Source organism: Cynocephalus volans, chromosome 9 (assembly GCF_027409185.1).
Source record: "Cynocephalus volans isolate mCynVol1 chromosome 9, mCynVol1.pri, whole genome shotgun sequence".
Lineage (NCBI taxonomy): Eukaryota > Metazoa > Chordata > Mammalia > Dermoptera > Cynocephalidae > Cynocephalus > Cynocephalus volans.
In genome coordinates, this window is record NC_084468.1 from 36,010,952 (window position 1) to 36,033,257 (window position 22,306).

Genomic DNA, 22,306 nt, shown 5'->3' on the forward strand with positions numbered 1-22,306 from the left:
CTCACCTCCCGTTCCAACCCCCACCAGATTAAATGACAGGCCTTGTTAATAGAAATTGAATTAACAGAATATTATCTGTGTTGAAAAATCTCTGCCTACCAAAAATTATCACCATTAATTTAATTTGTTCACATTCCATTCAAATTCTTTATTTTGCTCACAATTTTTATATGTCCCAGAAATAGGCCATTTGTGAGATATCTGCCAATAGCAGATTCTTTACCAAAGAAGTTCTTAGGGAGGACCAAGGACCACCAACTTCTGAAGGCAAATTGTGAAAAAGAAAAATGTTTTTTAAACTATTGTTTGCTTTTTGTTTTTCAAAATAAGGACAAGATCCCTTAATTTTCCTTTATGCAAAGATAAGGACTTTCATCTTTAAAAAATGCTGGACTAGGGCCGACCCCGTGGCGCACTCGGGAGAGTGCGGCGCTGGGAGCACAGCGACGCTCCCGCCGCGGGTTCGGATCCTATATAGGAATGGCCGGTGCACTCACTGGCTGAGTGCCGGTCACGAAAAAGACAGAAAAAAAAAAAAAAAAGAAAAAAAATGCTGGACTAAAATTCATAAGCCAGCATCTCCTGATATTTAATTTTTCTATATAATAACAGTACAATATTCAAATCAATTTTCTTTCCTAGAATCTAAAAAAAAAAAAAAAAAAGCTGGTGAAGCAAAAGGAAAAAAAAAATTAAAAAATAACTTTTCACTATGCAAACAATAGGATGCTCCAGAGAAACATATAATGTAAGTGTGAGACAGCACTCACAGATGATAGCAGCCAAGAGCAGGGAGAAGTTTCTCTAAGTCACAGAACAACTGAGCAGAAGGCCCAGGAGTCGATCACGTCCTTGATTCCTGGTCTAGTGTTCTCTCCACACCCCCACTTCCGGATAATTTTTTTCTATGAAACTATATTTAATTTTTATATTCCAAATAAAATGCTGTCGTTTTATGTAACAAATAAAGCCCTGATCATTTTACGTGGGATTATAGTCAACGGAGAGGGGAAAGAAGGAGGTCTTTATGTTTAACACCTTCGTCATGTGACCTTACTTTCTCTGACATATTACCAAACAACAGCAGGGACTTTACACATGAATTTCTCTAATATACTTATTAAATATTGAAAGAGTAGGCATTTCTTATGGCTTTACAATATGAAGCCATTTTACTAGAGAAGCTGAATAAAAGTTTTATTTCTACTCAGAGTCCAAGTTTGCATTTGTGGTTGACACAGAGACGGTGCTTACTTAAACAATGGTTAATTTAAATGTTGAGGTTTCACAATCCTTAAGAGGAAAAAAAGTCACATGGGACAATGTTCCACCTCTTGAATTCACTACTAACTAAGAGCCCAGTTCCATTCATGTGTACAAACTTCCTTCCAGGGAATCCTGTTTGAAGGGAAGGCAAATTAAGATCAACTGGACATGCATGATGTGTCAGATACTTTTATATACTACACATTATCTCAATGAATCCTAACAAGAACCACGAAAGTTTGGCATATTTGTGGAAGAAGTTAAAGTGTTGTACAGAGAAAGCCACAGCACTGGGGAGGACAGAGGGCTTAGCTGCTGACTGGCTCTTTTATTATATTAAACAGGATAAGACCAGCATGAGGTCAACCTTATGACAATGTTATCTGTATCCAACTGGCATCCAAGGTACCATTTGGGCTGACTCAGTGTCTTTGAGACCATCCTGGCTGCCAGCCCCATTAGCAGCTGACTTGGGTGATAGAAACCACTCAATTCTGCTATTTCTGCTGCCTGAAAACTTTGCTCTTTGGTGGAGGAAGAGAATGACTCAGATGCAGCCAACTGAGCAGCAGCTTGAATGCTTCTCTCCAATTTTCCTTCACAAAAGCCTTGCGAATTAAAGAGATCTTGGGTATCACCTGACCAATCCCCTGCCCGAGGAGCTGCCCTTCCTGCAGCATCCCCAACAAGGGTCGCCCAGTCTCACCGATGTAGGGGTCCCTCTGCAGACACAATTTGACCCCGTGACAACCTAATCTGGTTTTCCTATAGCTCTAAGAGTTAACAACTAATTCTAAAACTGAATCCAACCCAGTACATGTCTTTGTTTAGTTCTAAAGAAAACAAACATTTGTCAGGAGGGTGTGTTGAAAATCAAGACTTTCAATAATTTGTTTTAGGGCTCTTGCACTCACCTCAACTATAACTGCGAAGGTAATTAAAAGACATTATTTTCCGATGGGTGGCAGGATGGTATGGGGAAACTGAGCGCACTTTTAGTAAAAATAATGAGTGTGAAGGCAGGCTCCTGCATTTACTAAGAAATGTGGCCTTGTGCAGGTCACTTGACCTCTCAGTGCCTCAGTTTCTCCATTTGTAAGAAGGGGCTAATGATTCCTAGCTAGCAGAATTGCAGTGAGAATAGGGAATAATATACATAAAGTACATGGTGCAATGCTTGACACACAGTAAGTGCACAGTAAAACAGTATGATTTGAGAAGCCATCACAGACCGAACAGTGCTGTTGGAGGAGGAGTTTGTAACAGCTGACACAGTTCACCAACTGTGTGGGGGCCCACAGAGGCCAGTGGAAACAGCTGGGCACCATGGATACAGAAAATCTGGATGTCAGCTCTTGCACCAACCACAGGTGTGACCTTAGTCTCTCTATGTCAACTTTCTCCTTTACAAAATGGGCGTATTTAACATCCCACCGTTAAAAAAAAAGGTAAACATGAAAATTATTTGAGAAAGTTTTAAAAAAAAAGTACACAAGATATTGTTCCTGTGCTTGTTCTTAAAGCTAAAAACAATCCACTTGAAACAACCATTGATGATTACTTTCAAGCAGTCCCATATAAGAGGCTTTCTACCAACTGTGAAAATAATAAAGCCTTTGTAGCACAGAATGTGGGCATCTCATGTTCTTTCTAGAAGTGACTTAAAACGTTTGACTGAGACACAATCAGGGTGTTTTCATGTATTCCATTGGGCAAAGGAGGGCTAACCAGCCTATCTGGCCTCGTTGAAATGATGGCCTGACCACACGTGCTTTACAATATACACACAAAGTTAAAAACAGAATCTCTTTAAGATGCAATTTGAAAAAAATCTAAAGGGTACATACTCCCTTTTGTTATTCTAAGTGAAGGACATTCTCAGCAAGTCTCTGGTAACTTTTTGTAGTATGCATTTGTGAATGTGTATCTTTGTAGGGTGGAAAATTAAGAAAGGTAGTAATGATCACCCCCACTCAGAACTCTATTTTCAAGGAGTTTCAACTGTTCGTTCAGTTGAATCAGAGACTTTGACACCCATTAGGTTAGCATGCAGAGCTTTCTGTGAGCTGGGATTTTAAGCACTTTCTTAAACTCCATTTTAAGATACATGGCCTTTGACTCCCAGGAAACTTCCCAGCAATTCTGACTTGTAATTCATCTAACTTTCTTATGGTGATTAAATATTTCTTTATGTGTACATACTAAAACCTGATATAAAACAAAATAACAAAACAAAAAAACCCCAAAACACCTCAACAATTGGTAAATACAGAATTTAGAATGTACCATGTGCATCTGAAAAAAATAAAATACAGAGAGAGCCTTATTTTCAAAACAAAACAAATTTTGAAGGGAAAGAGAAAGAAAATGACCTAAGAGAAAGGTCGGGTTGGTGGTTGGCTTTCTAACAGAAGATACATAAGAGTACGTCAAAAAGTTTTGGAAAAATATTGTACTCCATAAATATGTACAATTATCATGGGTCGAGTAAGAAAAAAAACTTAAAAAGACAGAGAGAAATGAGAGAAATAGTAAAATAGTGGTTGCCAGAGGCAGGGAAAGGGAGGAAGGAGGGGGGATGAGGAAGAGTTGGTACAGTTAGATAGGAGGAATAAGTTCTGGTGCTCCAGGGTGACAATAACTAATAATAGTGCATTGTCTATTTCAAGATAGATAAAAAAGATCTTGAATGTTATAACCATAAAGAAATAATAAATGTTTAGGTGATAGATATACTAAGTGTTCTGATTAGATTATTATACAATGTATGCATGTATTGAAACAACAAGCTGTACCCCATAAACATGTACAATGAAAAAGTAAATTTAAATTTTTTTTAAAAGTTCATGGAAAAGTAGAATTAAGAGATAATACAACCCATACCAGTCAGCCGCAAAAGAAAATAATAATAATAATAATAATATGAATCTTTCTGTGAATTTCTTCAAGACCCCATCATACAAACCTGCACTATTATATGAAAGCTGAGTCTTAGGAAGTTAAGGGGGCATAGTCTCAGTGTTCTGGCATTGTCTTTGCCAGAACAGGATTGCTCTCTGGTGTAACAATTTTCGTGTTTAGTTCAGCCCAATGGTGAAGTCATGAAACTTTTCTCAGGCTCAGTTTCCTTGTGTCCAAACAGTGGCAGTTGCCTCCTGGGGCGATTGTTTCAGTTGAATAAACAGCCCATGCGCAGCACTTAGCAAATACACTCCCAGGAACAGACTTCTCTCTTCCCGCCCTTTCAGGTGATAACATTTCCACCCCACCCTTTATGACATCACTTAACTTTAAAGAGCCGCCACACACAGGGAATGATATATAGCCATGCTTTTAATTCCTGAAAATTTCTTACACTGTGGTCTATTCTCACAAAGGAATAATATGCAGCAACTGAAGAATAAATTATAGCTACGTGTAACTACATGGATGAATATTATGGACATAAATGTCAAGAGAAAGAAGCCTGACACAAAAGGGCACATACGATATGATTTCATTTTTATGAAGTTCATGAATAGTCAAAGCTAATCTATGGTAACAGAAGTCAGAACAATGGTTACCTTGGAGGGGCTGGGGGTGGGGTGAGGTGGGAAAGTGACAGACTGGAGAGGCACAAGGGAGCCTTCTGAGATGCTGAAAATGTTCTGTACCTTGATCTGGGTGGTGATCACACGGGTGCATACACATGTAAAAATTCCTCAAGCTGTATACTTGTAAGAGCTGTGCATTTTACTGCCTTTATGTTATAGCTCAATAAATGTTTAAAAATATTTTTTCAAAGCATTTATTTGACTTTTTAAGTTTGGCTCTGATGCTTTCTTCCAATCTCTTTCACATTTACACGAATGGTAAATTTATTCATTGGTGTGTCATAATTGTAGGAATTACTTGCATATTTTCCAAATAATTGCATCTACCCATTTAAGCAAGAAAACTATTATTTTCTTCAATAAAAATACTTCTAAAATGATTTCCACTCATCACTATCATTTTAAACAAAAACTATGGATCACATTCTTCTTGGTGAACCAAGGTTATCCTTAGAAACTTAGGTGGTCAAGCTCTGGCTAAGATGGAATGATGGCTTCAGGGGCTATTGCTTCTACACTGGTTGACAGTAGTTTTTGCCCCTTCTTTGTTATCTGCTGCTATTTCTCACTATTGCATGCCTGCCTCTAACCATCCCTGTCCTTCTCATTTGTTTTCTTTCATTTATTTATTCATATATTTCGTACATATTTTTTGAATGCCTAATACGTGCGAAGCACTGGAGTAGCAAATAAGACACTTGTGAACAATGACCTAAGGTAACATATTTTAGCAGAGGAGGCAAGCATAAAACAAATATGATGTGTACCTTGAAGGCAGAGTATAGGACCTCATGCAGGGGGCCTGGAAAGGTCACCTTGAAGAAGTGACATTTAAGAACTGAGAGATGTTGGGCTGGCTAGTTAGCTCAGTTGGTTAGAGCGTGGTGTTATAACATCAACGTCAAAGGTTTGGATCCCTGTACTGGCCAGCTGCCAAAAACAAGAAAAACAAACAAAAAATAACAGCAACAAAAATGAGAACCTAGCCCAGACTGCACCATTTTTAAAGTATTTACTGAATGAATGCATGCATGCATGAATGAATGTTCATTAGCCAGGTAAAAAGAAGAAAGAATCTCATTTACTATGTACTGAGAAACCAGAAATTTTATTAAAGTCCAAATTAAGAGTCAATAATACTGATTGAGGCCCTGACAAAATTTATGGCATTAATTTTGGCTGCTGTCAGGACTGTTTTTTGCACTAAGATCTTGAGTTGCTGGACAAGTGAAGAATTTTTAGCCATTATTCGGCTAACCTACACATGTTCAGTTTTTATTTTGTCCTACAAAAAACAAAACCAGCAACAATGGCCCAAATCTCTATGAAGATTCCTCCAGGTTGCCTGCATAGTTCTGACCCCAAGCTCCTATGAATGTGACTTTCTGCCATAGTCACCAGAATCACCTTGAAATGTTGTCACTTACCCACACCTTAACAGAGCTGTGACAGGTCTGCCCAGGAAAGCCAAAGCAGGCCCACCTCCTTGGGCATTATCACATGTTGCCAAAAACCATTCAATTTGGAGCCCATTAAAGTCCTCAGAGATTTTACCTTCATGACATTTTATAAACCAAGACAAACTTGCAGCCTAAAGGACAGAAGGAATAGATAACTACAACAATCCTTGTAGAGTGATGTTACTCAATTATATGCCTTATAAAGCCAACCTGATATATAGGCATTATTATCGTATCACGTTTAATAACAGCAAAGTTTAAAATGCCAGACATGAGGACTAGCTGGTTAGCTCAGTTGGTCAGAGCGCAGCCTTATAACACCAAGGTCACTGGTTGGGATCCCCGTACCGGCCAGCTGCCAAAAACAAAAACAAAAACGCCAGAGATATGGGCCAAGTTATTCAGGGCTTAATTTGATGTATAACTTAATCCATCAACAAACTGTCAAGAAACTGTAAGAACCCCTAACAAGAGGTGTAAATGTAGCTTAGTTTCTTACAATTTTGAGAGGTGAGCTTAGTTTCTCACAATTTTGCGCTGGTCCTTGAGACTTGAAATTTGGAAAAACAAAGGGACTGCACAGAAAAGGGACTTTCCCGATGAAATAAAGGGAAACAAGGAGTGACAAGTATCTACAAACGGTTTGTCATCAGACTTTTTCCCAAAGTCTCTCTGTTCCTCTGATAAAATTTCAGACTTAACACAGCATCAATCTACTTGAAACAATGCGGTATTAGTGCATGAGCTCTTTCACTGGTAAGGGTCTGTAGTTTGGATTTATGTGGGATCACAGAAGGTCACAAGCTTGACAGACTCTTCAGCAATCTTAGATTGCAAATATTCATACTTCAGTTTTGAAATTTTAAGAGGTAAGAAAAGGTTAATCCATTTGTCGAAAGTCACAGAGTAGTGAAATAAAGTACTGCTAAACTCAATTTTTTGATAAGCACATAAAAACATATCAAATCTGCCACACCTCAGGTGAAATCAATGTCTCTTGACCTCCACGGTTATTAGATTTAGTCCTATTTGCCTAAATACACAAAGCCACAGGGAAGATCTTCCCACAGAAGTTTCCTCTAATTTTGAAACAATAATTTCTTCCAGCCATTTTACAATGACTGGAAACTTGTCAGAAGACCTTTTGCTTCTTACTGCCAGTGTCAAGGGGCAAAAATGTGCTCAAATAATGTTCTTTCATAATCAATGAGCTCTTGAACTTTAATACTGTCTTGATGTCTCCTACCATAAGATACAGTAAACAGGCCAAAGATTCCATATGCTTGTTATATTGCAACACCTTTTTCCAGGAACCAGAGCTATTCTTTTTCTAGATTTTCCTCTTTACTGTTTGGGTTTTAGGCACTATATCAGTTACAAGGATCTGTGTCCAGCATATCATTATTACAATCGATCAAACGCAAACATTTGATTAAGGCTCTAGGTTTTTCATACATGCTTCTATTTTCTACAAAAAAAGTTAGAATATCAAGAAGTATTTATTCATTAGTTTCTCCAAAATTATGATGAGCCTATAAAAACTTACTCTTAGCTGCTGTGTTCTAAAAACACAGATTTAAGGACAAGAAGCAATCTTTCAAGCGGATCTTTAATTTGTTGTTATCTTGTCTAACATTAACAGAACAGAGGGTGGGGGGAGAGAGAAATTTGAAAGCCTTTTCACGAAGCAGAGCCACCATTTAGCAAAACCTTCAATGGACCGAGTCACCGGGCATACCGAAGTACAAACTGCAAAGTTACACATCGCCTCCTAGAAACATGGCACCTGGTTCTGAACCCTTTGCTCAAGCAAATGTTGACATCTGATTCAGTCTCCTATAAAACCTTAAGCACAGGTAGACCTTACCTCATTCTCCATGATACGCACGTCCCTCTAGTAAAACCAAAAACAATGTTTGCTGGAAACTGAAGATCACAATTATCCAGGGACTCCAAGCCACCGAAAAATAGCATTTGCAAAAGATATTCCTTCTGCCCCTGTCCTCCCCCTCACCACTCCTGCCCCTTCAGCAGAAGAATACCCAAATTGTATGTAATCTGAAATTTTAAGTAGTAATAAATACAAAGTAGGAAAGAAGTACCTGCCAAACACCTGGCGCTCTCTTCCCCCTGCTTGGTCTCTCCTCCCACACTCTGGCAACGGAATGCCCTTCAAAACCATGGCTCACTGCTTTTGGTAAATGTTTTACGAGACACTAAACAGCCTTGTGTCCCACCCTCAGAGCAAACACCATTGAGAGAACACAATATAATGGTCGCAAAGATATCATATAATGTACAATAATGTAAATGAACAAGCAGGCTCTATTTCCACACTCCTCCTTAAGGGAAAAAAAAATCCCAAACTTGGGGGTGGAGGGGGTGGACTAGCAGGAAGGGCTTGTAGAAACAAACCTTGATACTAGAAGCATTAGTTTTTTTGTTTTTTTTTTAAAGGCAGCATTATGATAAGCTCATTGTTCTAATCCCTAAGCAAGCCTTGGCTTGCTAAATTGAAAAAAGTGTCAAAGGCAAGAGTTAATAAAGAGTAGAGTTCACCAGTGAATCTGTAGGCACGGTTGCAACTATACATTTGCCACATACTTCCATCTGTCAGAGAAAACGCAACTCAGAAAAGTTTTTCATAAACATCTTCTACAATAACAAAATGTATTCTCCATTTTCCATATCCCTCAAGTTATTCACAGTTAAAAACCAATTCTGCTCCAAACCAGAAGTTTTGCATTCCATTCAAGTTAACAATTACAACTGGGCCGAGCCCGTGGCGCACTTGGTAGAGTGCTGCGCTGGCAGCACTGGCAGCGCGGCGACGCTCCCGCCGCGGGTTCGGATCCTATATAGGACTGACCGGTGCACTCACTGGCTGAGTGCCGGTCACGAAAAAACGACAAAAAAAAAAAAAAAAAAAAAAAAAAAAAAAAAAAAAAAACAATTACAACTGGAGGAGAACAGAAACTTGCTGGCACCAAACTATTAGCACAGCCAGAATGTCAGGTGCCTCTTGGTACCACCAGGGTTTACTAGATAAAGAGAGGGTCGTCTGTCTGCCTGGTTTTATCCAAACGACATATGAAGATTGCTGGAGTCCTGAGCCCATGCAGGCAACATGCTCTTGGAGTTCTTAGTCGGACAGTCTGAGAAACGAGGAAGAAGATTTAGCTAACGTCAAGCCTGCTGGGTACAAGGAGACCACGGCCGTTTAGAGAAGAAGCAAGAATTGGCTTTGGCTTCAGAATCACACACACAGACAGGTTAGACAAATAAGAAAACCCATTTTCTTATCCCTACCCCCTTCCTCAGTCCCCAAGAGTACTCAGAATTCTGCATTTCATACCTTTAAGATGTCTAGTAGGGTAGAAAGAAAACTGAACTTAGAATTGAGATTATGGTTTTCCTTTTTTCTTTTTGGCACCTGGCCAGTAGGGACATGTACCCTTGACCTTGATGTTATTAATACAGTGCTCTAACCAACTGAGCTAACCAGCCTGCCCAAGATCATGGTTTTTCTACATTCCAGCTGTGTGACCCGAGCAAGTTCCTTAACCTCTCTGAACCTGTTTCCTCATCTATAAAATAAAAATGTCTAGAACCACAGAAGATATCTCAAAAAACTGACAGCTCTCCAACTTCAAGCACTTAAAAAATGGCACAGGGCAGTTCTTCACATTTTCAAAACACTTAAAGGACTGTTGCAGTTTTATTTTCCCCCCTACCTTACATGTACGGGTCCCATCTTATTTTCAGTTTCCTCGTGTTACAGAAGCTTCAGGTTGGTTCTGTGACTACAGGCAATTTGCTGCTCTTGGGTCTGACTGACTCATCTGCTTTGGGTGGGTATCATAAATGACCCTTTATCTGCATGCTCAGGGGCGTGGCGACAGGCCTCCCGGCCTCTCCTTTTGCTTTCACAACATTTCTCCTCATCTCGCTCTTTACCACAATTAGCTATCCTGCCTCTCATCCTGGCCTTCCTTTCCCCTTCCTTCTCTTTTTCTCTTTCTTTTTTCTCCGCCTTTCCTGCCTTAATTCCCTGAGAGGGACATGACGGGGATGTGCTGGAGGGTGATTATTCTCATCACCCTATTTCTTCTATCATTTATGTGACGTATCAAACAACCCAGTGCAGGAGGTGAGAGAGAGTTTAGTGTTACCCAGATTCACAGACGAGGGAACCGAGATGGACCCGGGGCCATTGCTGATGGGACTGGGACCAGATCTGGGCTTTCCTGGCAGGCCAGGTTTTCCCTGCCACCCCTCAAGGCCCTGCCCAACTCCTTACCCCCAAATGCACCTCTTCCCAGTGCCTGCCAGTCCCCCCTGGTCTAGAAGGCTTTCTGCCCCTTGTGGCATAGTTCACTCTTGGACTGCTCTTCTCCTCACCGTTTTCCTTCCTCTCTTTGGGTTTTTATGTCTAATAGGAGCAAATCCCCATAGTGACAAACCTGAATGATGGGGAGATAATTATTCCCTGCACAGGAGTCTTTCCTATGTGTACCTCTCCTGGGTCACATTTCCCCTTCCATTCTGCACCGGGGTTTTTGTGTGTCCTCAGCTGCTTTCTAGACCACCGAGCGTTCACCTCTGCAGTCTTGGCATGGAGTCCAGTGCCTTACTGTTCAGGATCATACTTGAATTTAGATGAAAAAAAACGAAGACATAATATTTGAAGCAGTGTCTCAATGAAGTGAATTCCAGGTATAAGCAAAGGCCAGAATTTGGGGTTTTGATGCGGTTGCATTTGGGGGTGGGGAGGGGGTTTGAATGAGAATGAGAAAAGTGGATTAGAAAGACAAGGTAGCATAGCAAATAAGCTGGCCTGCAAATCACGCCATAAAACAAGCATCATTTCTTAAGTGCCTACCATTACCAGGCACTTGATATATGAGGCCACATTTAACTTAATCACAGATGAGACGCTAGATTCAGAGAGGCTGCCCAAGGGCACACAGCTGATAACGGCAGAACTGAGACTTAAGGCAGGTCCCAATCAGAGTCCTTGCTCTTTGCCTGAGTCACACTCTTGTGCCACCTGCACACTGTGGCCTGTTCACTCTGGGGATGTTTTTTGTTCGAATCAAGATCCACCTGCCTGTATTTTCTGCCACGCTAAGCTCAGCACACTGGCTCTGTTCTTCACTCCTTCGCTTTGGCCCCTCCTGCCCCCTCTACCTCCACCTGTTCTTTCCCCTAAGGCAATCTACGTGCACTATGAAATCTTTTGACAAACTCAACTTATTATTGGGGCCCTTATCTAACCACAAAACCCAACCAAATGGTATGGATTTCCCCACTTCAGGTAAGTCTTTAATGTTCATTTTTTTCTGTGGCCACATATTTGCTATAGGCTGTGTTAGAATTAACCTGTGTTCTAGGCAGCACTTGGTGTGCTACTGTATTCAAATATTAAATCTCATGCTGCTCAAAGACTAAATTCTGTGTCCCTGTGCAATATAAATGTTTTATGATAGCATTTCCCACCTCCAGCCATACAATTCTAAGTTGCATTTTTGCTCTGCTGTCTTTACTATGCCAGCGTACAGGTATACCCCTACATTTTCAACTGCAGAGCTCTGATAGAGCAGAATAACTAACCTCCGATGAGCACTGCTCTATCACTTCAGGCCTATTCCAAAGCATCTGTCAGCTTTCGGGGGCCCACTTCTAGCCTGGATATCTTTGAGTCTAGTATACATTTGGCTTGATGAATTATTTTCGATTCTAAGAGGGGTTTTGAGCTCACTTAGACACCAGGGAATAATGAAGGAGAAAGGAGAGGTGGAGATTTAATCTGGAGCTTCTAAGTCTCCCAGAATCTCCCTAATGTCTTGGAACTTCCATGAATCACAAAGCCTCTTTAGTTCTCTGGACAGGGCTTCTAAGAGTGCCCCAAGTGTGTTCTCTCAGAAACCGTTAGTCACTCAGCTCAGCCTCAACCCAGACCCTATGGAAGGTCCCAGTGGCCCTTGTGTTCTCCCAAGTTGCCCAAGGAAGAAGAGGCTGGGGCAGGTGAGGGGAGCACATGATAAATCTACACTGCCCAGCACTGTCTTCGGGACAACATCCACCAGACCATCAGTTCCCAAATGGATGTTCCTGGAACCCTGGGAGACTCCAAGACTCTTAATAATACTAACATTACAGTCATGGCGTTTTTCACCATCAGGCACTCAAAGTTGTTGTTTTTTCTTTTTTTAAAGAACCAGCTTCCCTTAAGAATGTTTTTAACAATACAGTAAATTATTAATTTTATTACATCTTGAATGTATACTCTTAAGTATACATTTTTTTAATATTCTGTGTGATGAAACAGAAAGGACAACAAAGCACTTCAACTTGCACACAATGGTGTCTCAAGGAAAATCACCTGTGTGACTGAGCTGCAGGCTGAACTAGGTGCTGTTGTCCTGGAATGCCATTTGTACTTGAAAGAACAAACTATGGTTATTAAGACTTGGATATGTGGCAGGCATTTTTTAGAAAATGAATGATGTGAGCCTGTCACCTCAAAGAACACAACTGACAGTATTTGTTTTCAATGATAAAATTCAAGTTTTCAAGCAAAAGTTAAAATTTGGGGGAACTTGAATTTACCAATATGAGCTTGACAATCTGTCAATAATTAAAGACTTTTCTGCCTAGTTGTGATATTAACAAATGTGATTTTCCAATACTGTATAATGAAAGATGTCAATTTTTGAAAGATCTTCACAACTCATGATGTTACAGCATCATGCATGGGTAAAAGATCCATTGAAAGCACAAAATAGGCCAATTGATTTTAATGTAACAGAGCAGGAAGAGTTCACTGACATGGTTTCAGATTCCACCTGCAATTAACCTTTAAGAAACTACCTCTTGTAGAGTTTGAGTTTAGTATCAAAGAAGAATGTTCACGATTACCTGAAAAGGCTACTAAAATATTCCTCCCTTTTCTAACTACATCTCTTTGTGAGGCTAAATTTCTTTTATATACTTCAATGAAAACAACATATCTGAAAAGACTGAGGCAAAAGCAGGTATGAGAATACAGCCGTCTCCTATCATACCCTCACTAAAGCGATTTGCAAAAATATTAATACACTCTTCTCATTATCTACTTTTTTTTGGAATTAGTTACTTTTGATAAAAATGTTATTTATGTTAATGTAAGAGTTTACTATTATTATTTTTAAAGGAACTAATAAGTATTTTTAATTTCTTACTTTAATTTCTAATATGGTAAATATCAATAGATACAACCCAAATAAACAAAAACATTTTGGGTTTCTCAATAAAAACAAAATTTTTCTTGGCGGCTGGCCAGGACAAGGATCAGACCCTGGATTTTGGTGTTATCATCACCATGCTCTAACCAGCTGAGCTAACCAGTCAACCCCTAATTTTTAAGAATGTAAAGGGGGGGTTGCCAGATTTAGCAAATAAATTTGAATTTCAAATAAGCAACAAATGATATTTTAGTATAAGTTTGTTCCTTGCAATATGTGGGATACACTTACACTAAAAAATTATTTACTTACTTCTTATCTGAAGTTTATATCTAATTGGTTGTCCTGTATTTTATCTCCCTGCTAAGATGTCCAGAGCCCCAAAACTTTGAGAAACACTGCAGTGAACCATACCCTTCCACATGTGTTAAATCACTAATACCAACATTTATCAAGCACCTGCTGTGTACTAGACACAGTGCTAAATTGTTGACATATACAATCTCCTCCAAGACTCTATGTGGCAAGTAATGTTATGATCCCTATTTCCTCATACAAATGAAGAAACCGAAACCCGAAGAAATCAAGTGAAGCTAATTACTGGTGGAAGGCAAGACTGGAATCCACCCGCTCAGACTGCAGAATCTCTGCTTCTAACTATTAGGCTTACACTGAATACTGAATAATGGAGACTCCCAAAGATGATTGGCTTTTCTGTTTATTTGCATCTCAAATTTTAGTATAACAATTTCTGTCGCTCATTTTCTCTTTCTATCTCACAGCTGTGAGTTCTACTATAAGAGGAACAGAGAAAACCAAGGCTGTAAGTACCATATGTGTCAGGGAATTCCATCCAGAACTGCCATCAGCATTTGGATTTGGAGCCAACTTTCCTAATGGATGCTTTTTGACATGTGATAACAGACAGGATTGTTCCAGGCTGGGAATTCTAGAACGGAGCAATGGTGCACAGACTCTGCTCATGGCTAAGGCTGGGAATTCTAGAACGGAGCAATGGTGCACAGACTCCGCTCATGGCTATTAACTGAAAGCCACTGAGAGCCTGGTGCTGCACTAGAATTGTCCTTGAGATTAAGGTGGGAATTTCTCCAAACGAATCTGTACCGATTGAAGCAAATGCAACCACTGTTGTAAATAAGCCATGGTCCTTTTTTCCCCCTGATTGTGACCCAGGCCACTGGATATACTTAATGGGCTCAGGTTTGATAGTAACTAGAGAAAGTAAATTTTTTTTATGATCCAGCATAGGGGCAAGGACATGTACTCCACTGTGCTAATGATCTACAAATATGAAAATGAATTCACTTGCAGCCAACTAGGGGCCTCCCCCAATTATCAGTTACTATAATCTAATGTAGAAAGTTATAAACATAAGGAAGAGATACTAGTCTTTCACCAAGGAAAAATTTCTTTAACAAAGGGAAGATTTACCTTTCAAATAATTTTCGTTTTGTCAATTTGGATTTTTATTGGAGGTGAGGCACATTGGATTATGCTAAGGGCAGTTGTGTACACAGAAGCCAAAGGACAGGTGATAGAACTTTGGGGACAAGGAGAGGAGAAAAAAGGATAGATTAATAAGATGCCCAAACTGGAGAGTTAGGTAATTAAGAAGAGGTGCACTTTAGAAGCCAGGACATGGTGAAATCTAGAGAACAGACTTACTTGGAAAGAAGGTTTGGGGAAGCCCAAGGGCCCTGGACAACTGTCTAGTGAGCATCAGAAAGAAAAGTAAAAGAGTTCTTAAGAGAAACCATTAGCCTTGCAGTGTGCCACAGGCCCAGAGGGCAGAGCTGCTATCTGACTTCAGATACTGGGCCCACCTCACCCCGCCCTTGGCCTTGAGGTTGGGTCTTGCCTCCCCAATTCAGCCCCTTTATCTGCCCACTCAATCTAGATCCCGCAAGTGCTAAGGAGTGGCAACAAGAGGAAAAAGAAAAGGACAAACTGAGATTACCTTAGATGACCACGGATTCTCACAGCTTTCCCCTTCATGGGGCCTAAGAATTTATTCCTGCAAGTGCTGAATGTCAAGGAGGACGCAGCCAGTAACTCTGACTCATCAAATTCCTGAAGCCAAAACCAGAACACTCAGACTCTGGGTCCAAGGACTCGCTTGCCACCTTCAGAACACACAGGGCCCTTCCTGCTTCATCGTATGTCATATTTGGACACAAAGGTGATGGAGCCAGGTGTCCGTGCCTACTCACCACTGGCCCGGCTGCCTTTCCCCAGCGCTGGGCTTCTCCATGGCACAGAGAACATGGAGTTTCATCCCACAGTGTTTGAGCAACAGGCCCTCCTGACATTTCAGAAAACAATCAGCCTTGAAAAGTGGTTGGGTCTGTATATGAAAGTCACTTAGTACAGGGTCTGCAGATGTTTTCTGTTAAGAGGCAGATGGTCAATAGTTTAGGCTTTGCAAGCCATACAGTTTTCTGTTACACATTTTTCTTTCTTTTTTTCCCAACCCTTTCAAAATGTAAAAAGCATTCTTAGCTAGCAGGCCATACAAAAACAGACAGTGGCCCATCGTCTTTTGGTCCATCACTTGGAGCAATGGCAAAGCATGGCCAGCATCACCTGATGGCTTCTGCACACAGCGTGAGTACGGGCAGCATAAAACCTTAGGTGGCTGCTACATCACCTTCTCCTGACACAAGCTACCTAACTCTTTACGTGACTTGCCCGAGCCTGACATTCTTTATTTGTAGAGTCTTTTGCTATGATCCTCTTCAAAGAAGAATTCAGCTGTACATCTGGTAGGGAATTAAACCCTGAAATAGAGGTCTTATGTATTTAGAAAATTAGATAAAAAGAGGTTTAAGGTAAGCTAGAATATTTTTTAACCTTTAGTTTTCATTCTGAGTGTGTGTATTCGTTTTTATTTAAAAGTGACTATTCCATTTGTATCACAAAATTTCAAACATGAAAAAGTCTTCCTATATAGCATGGTCTATAACTGTTTACATTTGAGGAAACTATGGCCTACTTTGGTTAAGGGAGATATTTCAAGCCACACACCGATTGGCAGATGAGCTGGGTCTAGAACCTTGTTTTCCTGATTTCCAAATTAGAACTCTTTCTTGGATACGGAAAATGTGGTATATCTACACAATGGAATACTACTCAGCTATAAAAAAGAATGAAATACTGCCATTTGCAACAACATGGACGGACCTTGAGAGAATTATATTAAGTGAAACAAGTCAGGCACAGAAAGAGAAATACCACATGTTCTCACTTATTGGTGGGAGCTAAAAATAAATAAATAAATTCACACACACACAAAAATAACCGGAGGGGGAGGGAGGAAAGAAGACATAACGACTACAATTCCTTGAAGTTGATACGACAAGCAAACAGAAAGGACATTGTTGGGTGGGAGGGGGGAGAGGGAGGAGGGAGGGAGGTTTTGGTAATGGGCCACAATAATCAACCACATTGTATATTGACAAAATAAAATTAAAAAAAAAAAAACAAATTAGTACTCTTTCTGCTATTCTACTTTATAGCACACTGCCAATTTAGAACTAAAAATTAAATTCAACAAAAACTTATGAAGTATTTCCTACATACGCAGGCTAGGTGTCACAGGGATACAAAATAAATGTGAGAGGATTCTTGCTCATAAAAAGCCTTTGGTCTCACTAAGAAAACAAGGCACATGCATATAAGACAAATACATTCTGTCTTACACTGTTATGTAACTATGCGTCTAAAAGAGGGCTGTCTAGGGCCAGCCCATGGCTCACTCGGGAGAGTGCAGTGCTGATAACACCAAGGCCACGGGTTCGGATCCTACATAGGGATGGCCAGTTGGCTCACTGGCTGAGCGTGGTGCTGACAACACCAAGCCAAGGGTTGAGATCCCCTTACCGGTCATCTTTAGAAAAAAAAAAAAAAAAAAGATAAAAGAGTGCTGTCTAATGTAACTTTCTGTAATGGTGGAAAGGCTCTATATCTTTGCTATTCGATACCTAGCCAGTGGCCACATGTGGCTATTGAGCATTTGAAATGCGGGTCATGAGACTAAGGAACTGAATGTTTCAATTGTGTTTAATCTCAACTAATCTAAATTTAAATAGCCACATATGGCTAGTGGCTACCATATTGGACAGCACAGGTCTAAAAGAATGGTTATAGATCTGGATGAAAAATATGTCGCATACATTCTGTCACTTCTCCTTCTTGGGCTATGGCAGAAACCACCATTAATCACAGAATTCTTTCTCTCTGAACATGGACAGGCTCTTAGGATTCTCCCATGCAACCATTTTCAACTGCCTGGACTTGGTGCATAAAACAAAACCTATTTGCCACCCCTTGACACAAATAAAAGGTGACAAAGGTGAGCTGGAGGAGAAAGTACTTGAGTTGAGCCTAGAAAGATAACAATTTGGACAGGTAAAGAGGAAAAGAACAAACTATGGGGTTCTTCATAGAGAGATCAGCATGAGCAAAGGAACCAGATAAAGCACCCTGGTCCCAGGAAAGGGAGAATGCTGATCAGGTAAAGAAGGATTGTGCTGGGTGTTGCGGGAGATAAGGGGACCAGCAGAGGGTGAAGCTAGATTAAAACCTTTGAATGCCAGGAGTTTGGACTTTTCTCATGAGCAACAGAAGCTTCTGAAGGTGTAAGCAGGGTGATGACTGAAGAAAAACATGTTTTAGGAAGGTGATTCTGATAGCTAGTTGCAGAATGGACTGTATAATGGACATAGAGATTCAGAGACCAGAATGAAGGCTATTCCAGTCACGTTTTTTGCTTTTCCTTTAGGAAAGTAATACTTATTTATTGAATAAAATCTATAAGTCACAGAAAAGCAGATGTTTAAAAAATTAAAATCAGACATCTACCATTCAAACCCAACCACTGTTGACATTCGGATGTAGTGTCTTCCAGTTTTTTTCCCCTCCCATGGCTATTGCAATAATTTAGGAATAAAATTATGACTTGGACTAGGAAGGTGGTAGTCTGAATGAATAGGAAAAGCCACAAAGAAATTTGCAAGTGAGGCAGTGGGGCGAAGAGGGAAGATCATCAGCATCAAGAGACCTGAGTTCTTCCTAGACCTGGCTATACTGTTAGGCATCTACCCCAGCCTCGGTTTTCCTCATTTTAGAATCAAGGGCTACATCAACTTCTTAACCTTTCTGTTTGTTTGTTTGAATTTTTGGTGGCTGGCCGGTACAGGTATCCAAACCCTTGACATTGGTGTTACAATACCATACTCTAACCAGCTGAGCTAACTGGCCAGAGCAGATTTTTGAGATTCCCCACCAATACCTAAAATAGAACTAAACTAGGTATATGCGTATATGTGTGTGTATTTTAAGTGAACATTATATATAGATAGCAGTGGTTGTCACAAGACAAAAATACTCCCTTGATCTTTAGGCTGTACCAACAGCATACAGCCTATTGCAATCTGTAAGATTTTAGGTGTAAAGTAATGAAAATGTGTATTCTCTGCAGTGTTGTAGGCAGATCTGCAGTTGTGGTTCACAGGACATGTAATAAACTGCTAGAGAATACAAATGATGCCTTCTCATGTAGGAAAGAGAAGTACACAGCTGTTCACCAGACTAGTAGCAAAAGTCTACACCAGTGGTTGTTCACATGGGATCTACGTTAGACTCAACTGCAGAGTTTTTAAAAAATACTGATCCCTGGGCTCCCCCTCAGACCAATTAAATCAAAGTCTTGGTGAGTGGCGCCCAGGTGTTGGTATTATTAAAAAGTTCTCAAGGGGCCAGCCCATGGCTCACTTGGGAGTGTGGTGCTGACAACACCAAATCAAGGGTTAAGATCTCCTTACTGGTCATTTAAAAAAAAAAAGTTCTCAAAATGATTGAAACCTGAAGCACAAGATGCCCCAAGGCAAAACAGTTCAACAGACAGATCTGATCACACCGTGTCCTTAGCCACCCTGGTTAAGGGTCTGGCTAGTTCCTTAGTGACGGGGGAACTGGAGTCCAAAATAGAACCCACCAATATACTTTATAATTTGTATATTAAACTATATACAGTTCTCATTTCAGAAGTAGGTTCTGTCATTTTCCAATACTTATTTTCATCATTTTCACTGAACTGTGAATGAGAGATCTCCTGGGGACTCTGGCCAGATTATCAGTGAACATGCCTTTTTTGTAGGATCCTTGGCCCTCTGAGGAGCTAATGTGTAGTTAAAAAGCACAGACTCTGGTCTCAGTCTGACCTAGGTATGTGAGTTAGCTCTGCCATGCACCAGCTATGTGACCTTGTGGAAGTTACTTGTGGAAGTTACTTGTTCGCTTCTAAACCTCCATTTCCTAATTTGCAAAACAGGAATCCTAACAGGATAATCCTTCCTGATGGGATTATCGTAGAGATTAAATGAGGCTAAACAGTAGAAGAGATAATACAAGTAAAAGACTTCCCTTGTGCCTGGTACATAGTAAGCACTTGGTAAATGTTAATTGTCATTATTATTTTCATCGTCACCTCTAGGATTCATTGGTGACTGATTGCACAGGAGATGAACAAAAATCAGTCGGTGCTGACATTCCTAGATTTAAAGGTCCCGTCTGTGCTCAGCACCCTTTCACTCCAGCCTGGCGTCTCAATAACCACTTCATTCTTTGCTTAAGGTGCCCCCTGTATTTTGATGACCTTGATCTTAGTTTCAAAAGGACCTCATTTATTTTGCAGACGCAGAATGTTTGTTGTTCTTGACAAAAACAAATGTGGTCGTTCTGTTTCTTGGCAGCCAATACCAGCACAGACAGCAATGGGTATGGATGAAATGAATGTCAGACATTCTGTTTCTTTTTTTAGCAGCTGGCCGGAACAGGGATCGAACCCCGGACCTTGGTGTTATAACACCACACTCTAACCAACTGAGCTAACTAGCCAGTCCCGGAGGTTCTATTTCTGTTTGCCCTTGGTGCAGCAACTGTTGACACACTTGGAGGCCCCAACTCAGCATAAAATTGATGCATGTCTAATGAATGGTGTGAAGACCTTGTTCTTGGAAACTTCAGGGCAGACATTTGAGTGTCACCCATGAAATTTGCTTAAAGGTTCAATGCTGACATTAGCCACAGACTTCAGCCTCATAACCTTAGAGTATGCTCCTTGCTTTCCAGAGCATTAAATACCCTCCTATAAAGCATAAAGCCATCAATGATCGGTTGTTCTGCCAAAAGACACATGCATTCTGTTGATGGCCACAGCTTTCTTTTTCCTTGTCCAGGGTGGAACAAACCACTTCCTTTCAGAAAGACAGACCTCCTTTTGTAGGCAAACACCCGCTTGTCTGCCATGTCGTAGGCTGAGTAATGGCCCACATCCACCTTTTTACCTTTTCAATTTTGAAAATGGATAAGTTATCTTGTTTGGCAAATAGGAAGTCATCAAAGAGCAGGTGGCCAAAGGAACCACTGGCTCTATGAAACTTTTGCCCACATGAATGAAATCATTTTAAAAAGGGAAATCATCAAGTTTGGAATTAACCTTAAATTCCTGCTCTTGTACCCTATGAAAACTAGTTTTCCTAAACATCTGTTTGAGTCCTGAAAACAGACCAGACCATCTTAGCTATCACAGGAATGCCTTGTGATGAAGTCACTGGTGACTGTATCCACGATGGGCTAAGTGTGAGTTGGGCCCAATTACTCTGACACAAAGTCTTTGAAAGTTCTTTAGCTTACAGTATCATGGTAATTACACATTTATATTTATAAACTACAAAGGTCTTCAGGGTAAGTTTTGCATAAGTTCTCAATACCAACAGACCCCATACTTGAATTAACACTGACGTTGAACTGGATCAGAAATCAGACAAGGGAAAAGGAGCGGTCCAGACAGAGGGTGATGAATTTACTCTCTGGTAATTCTGATAAATCAGCAAATCTGAATATATGTGAGAAAAGGGATCCATGAGCTTCTATTGCATTTTCAAAAATATCATTAAATATTTGAGTTATGACATTGCTTGTTCTAATTCACTCTTGTTTTGTTGCTAATATTTCTTATTAACTAAATTCTTATTTAAACTTTTATTCTTAAACTGCTGGGGTAAGGATCATGTCTGAATTATCTTTCTATCCTTCATGGGCTTGCCCCAGTATCTTTCATGTGGTGGTCCTATGTAGGCTTATGAATTTGAATCAAATTGAATTATGGTCCATTTCCCCCCTTTTTAGTAATAAGTTATGTTGTACAAAGTAAATAGTAGCAAGTAATGTGTGACAGGAAAACATCTCTTCCATTTTCAAGTGAAGAAATAGGTAAGTTGCTTTTAAATCCTGTTTTTTAGGACCGCCTTGAGCAGCCTGGGGTCATTTTGTGACAGGTCTCTGTTAAGAGTTGAGTAAACACCATTTGTTTCAATTCAGTTGTTTGACCTTTAGGAGTATCTGTTCTTCAACAAGTTTCTTTCAGATGGACCACATGAGTTGTGCAGTACTAAAGGGCTGACCTTAAGTCAGATTTGGGTTCCTCTGCCTTCCTAAAAGAAAATGATGGGAAGGTCATTTTTCAAAAGATTTCTCTTCTAGTGATTTTGGAGGATTTTAGGAAAATTTATTTCTATGAGTTCTGTGATTTCACTAAATGAGCTACAATTCAGAAACATGAAGAGCCATTTGCCAAAGAAACAGTGTCTTAAGCAGCCCACCTTTCCCTCCTTTCCAAACACAACCTGCATTTTCAACTTGTAGGTTAAACAATATCCATCTCTTAATTTATTAACTT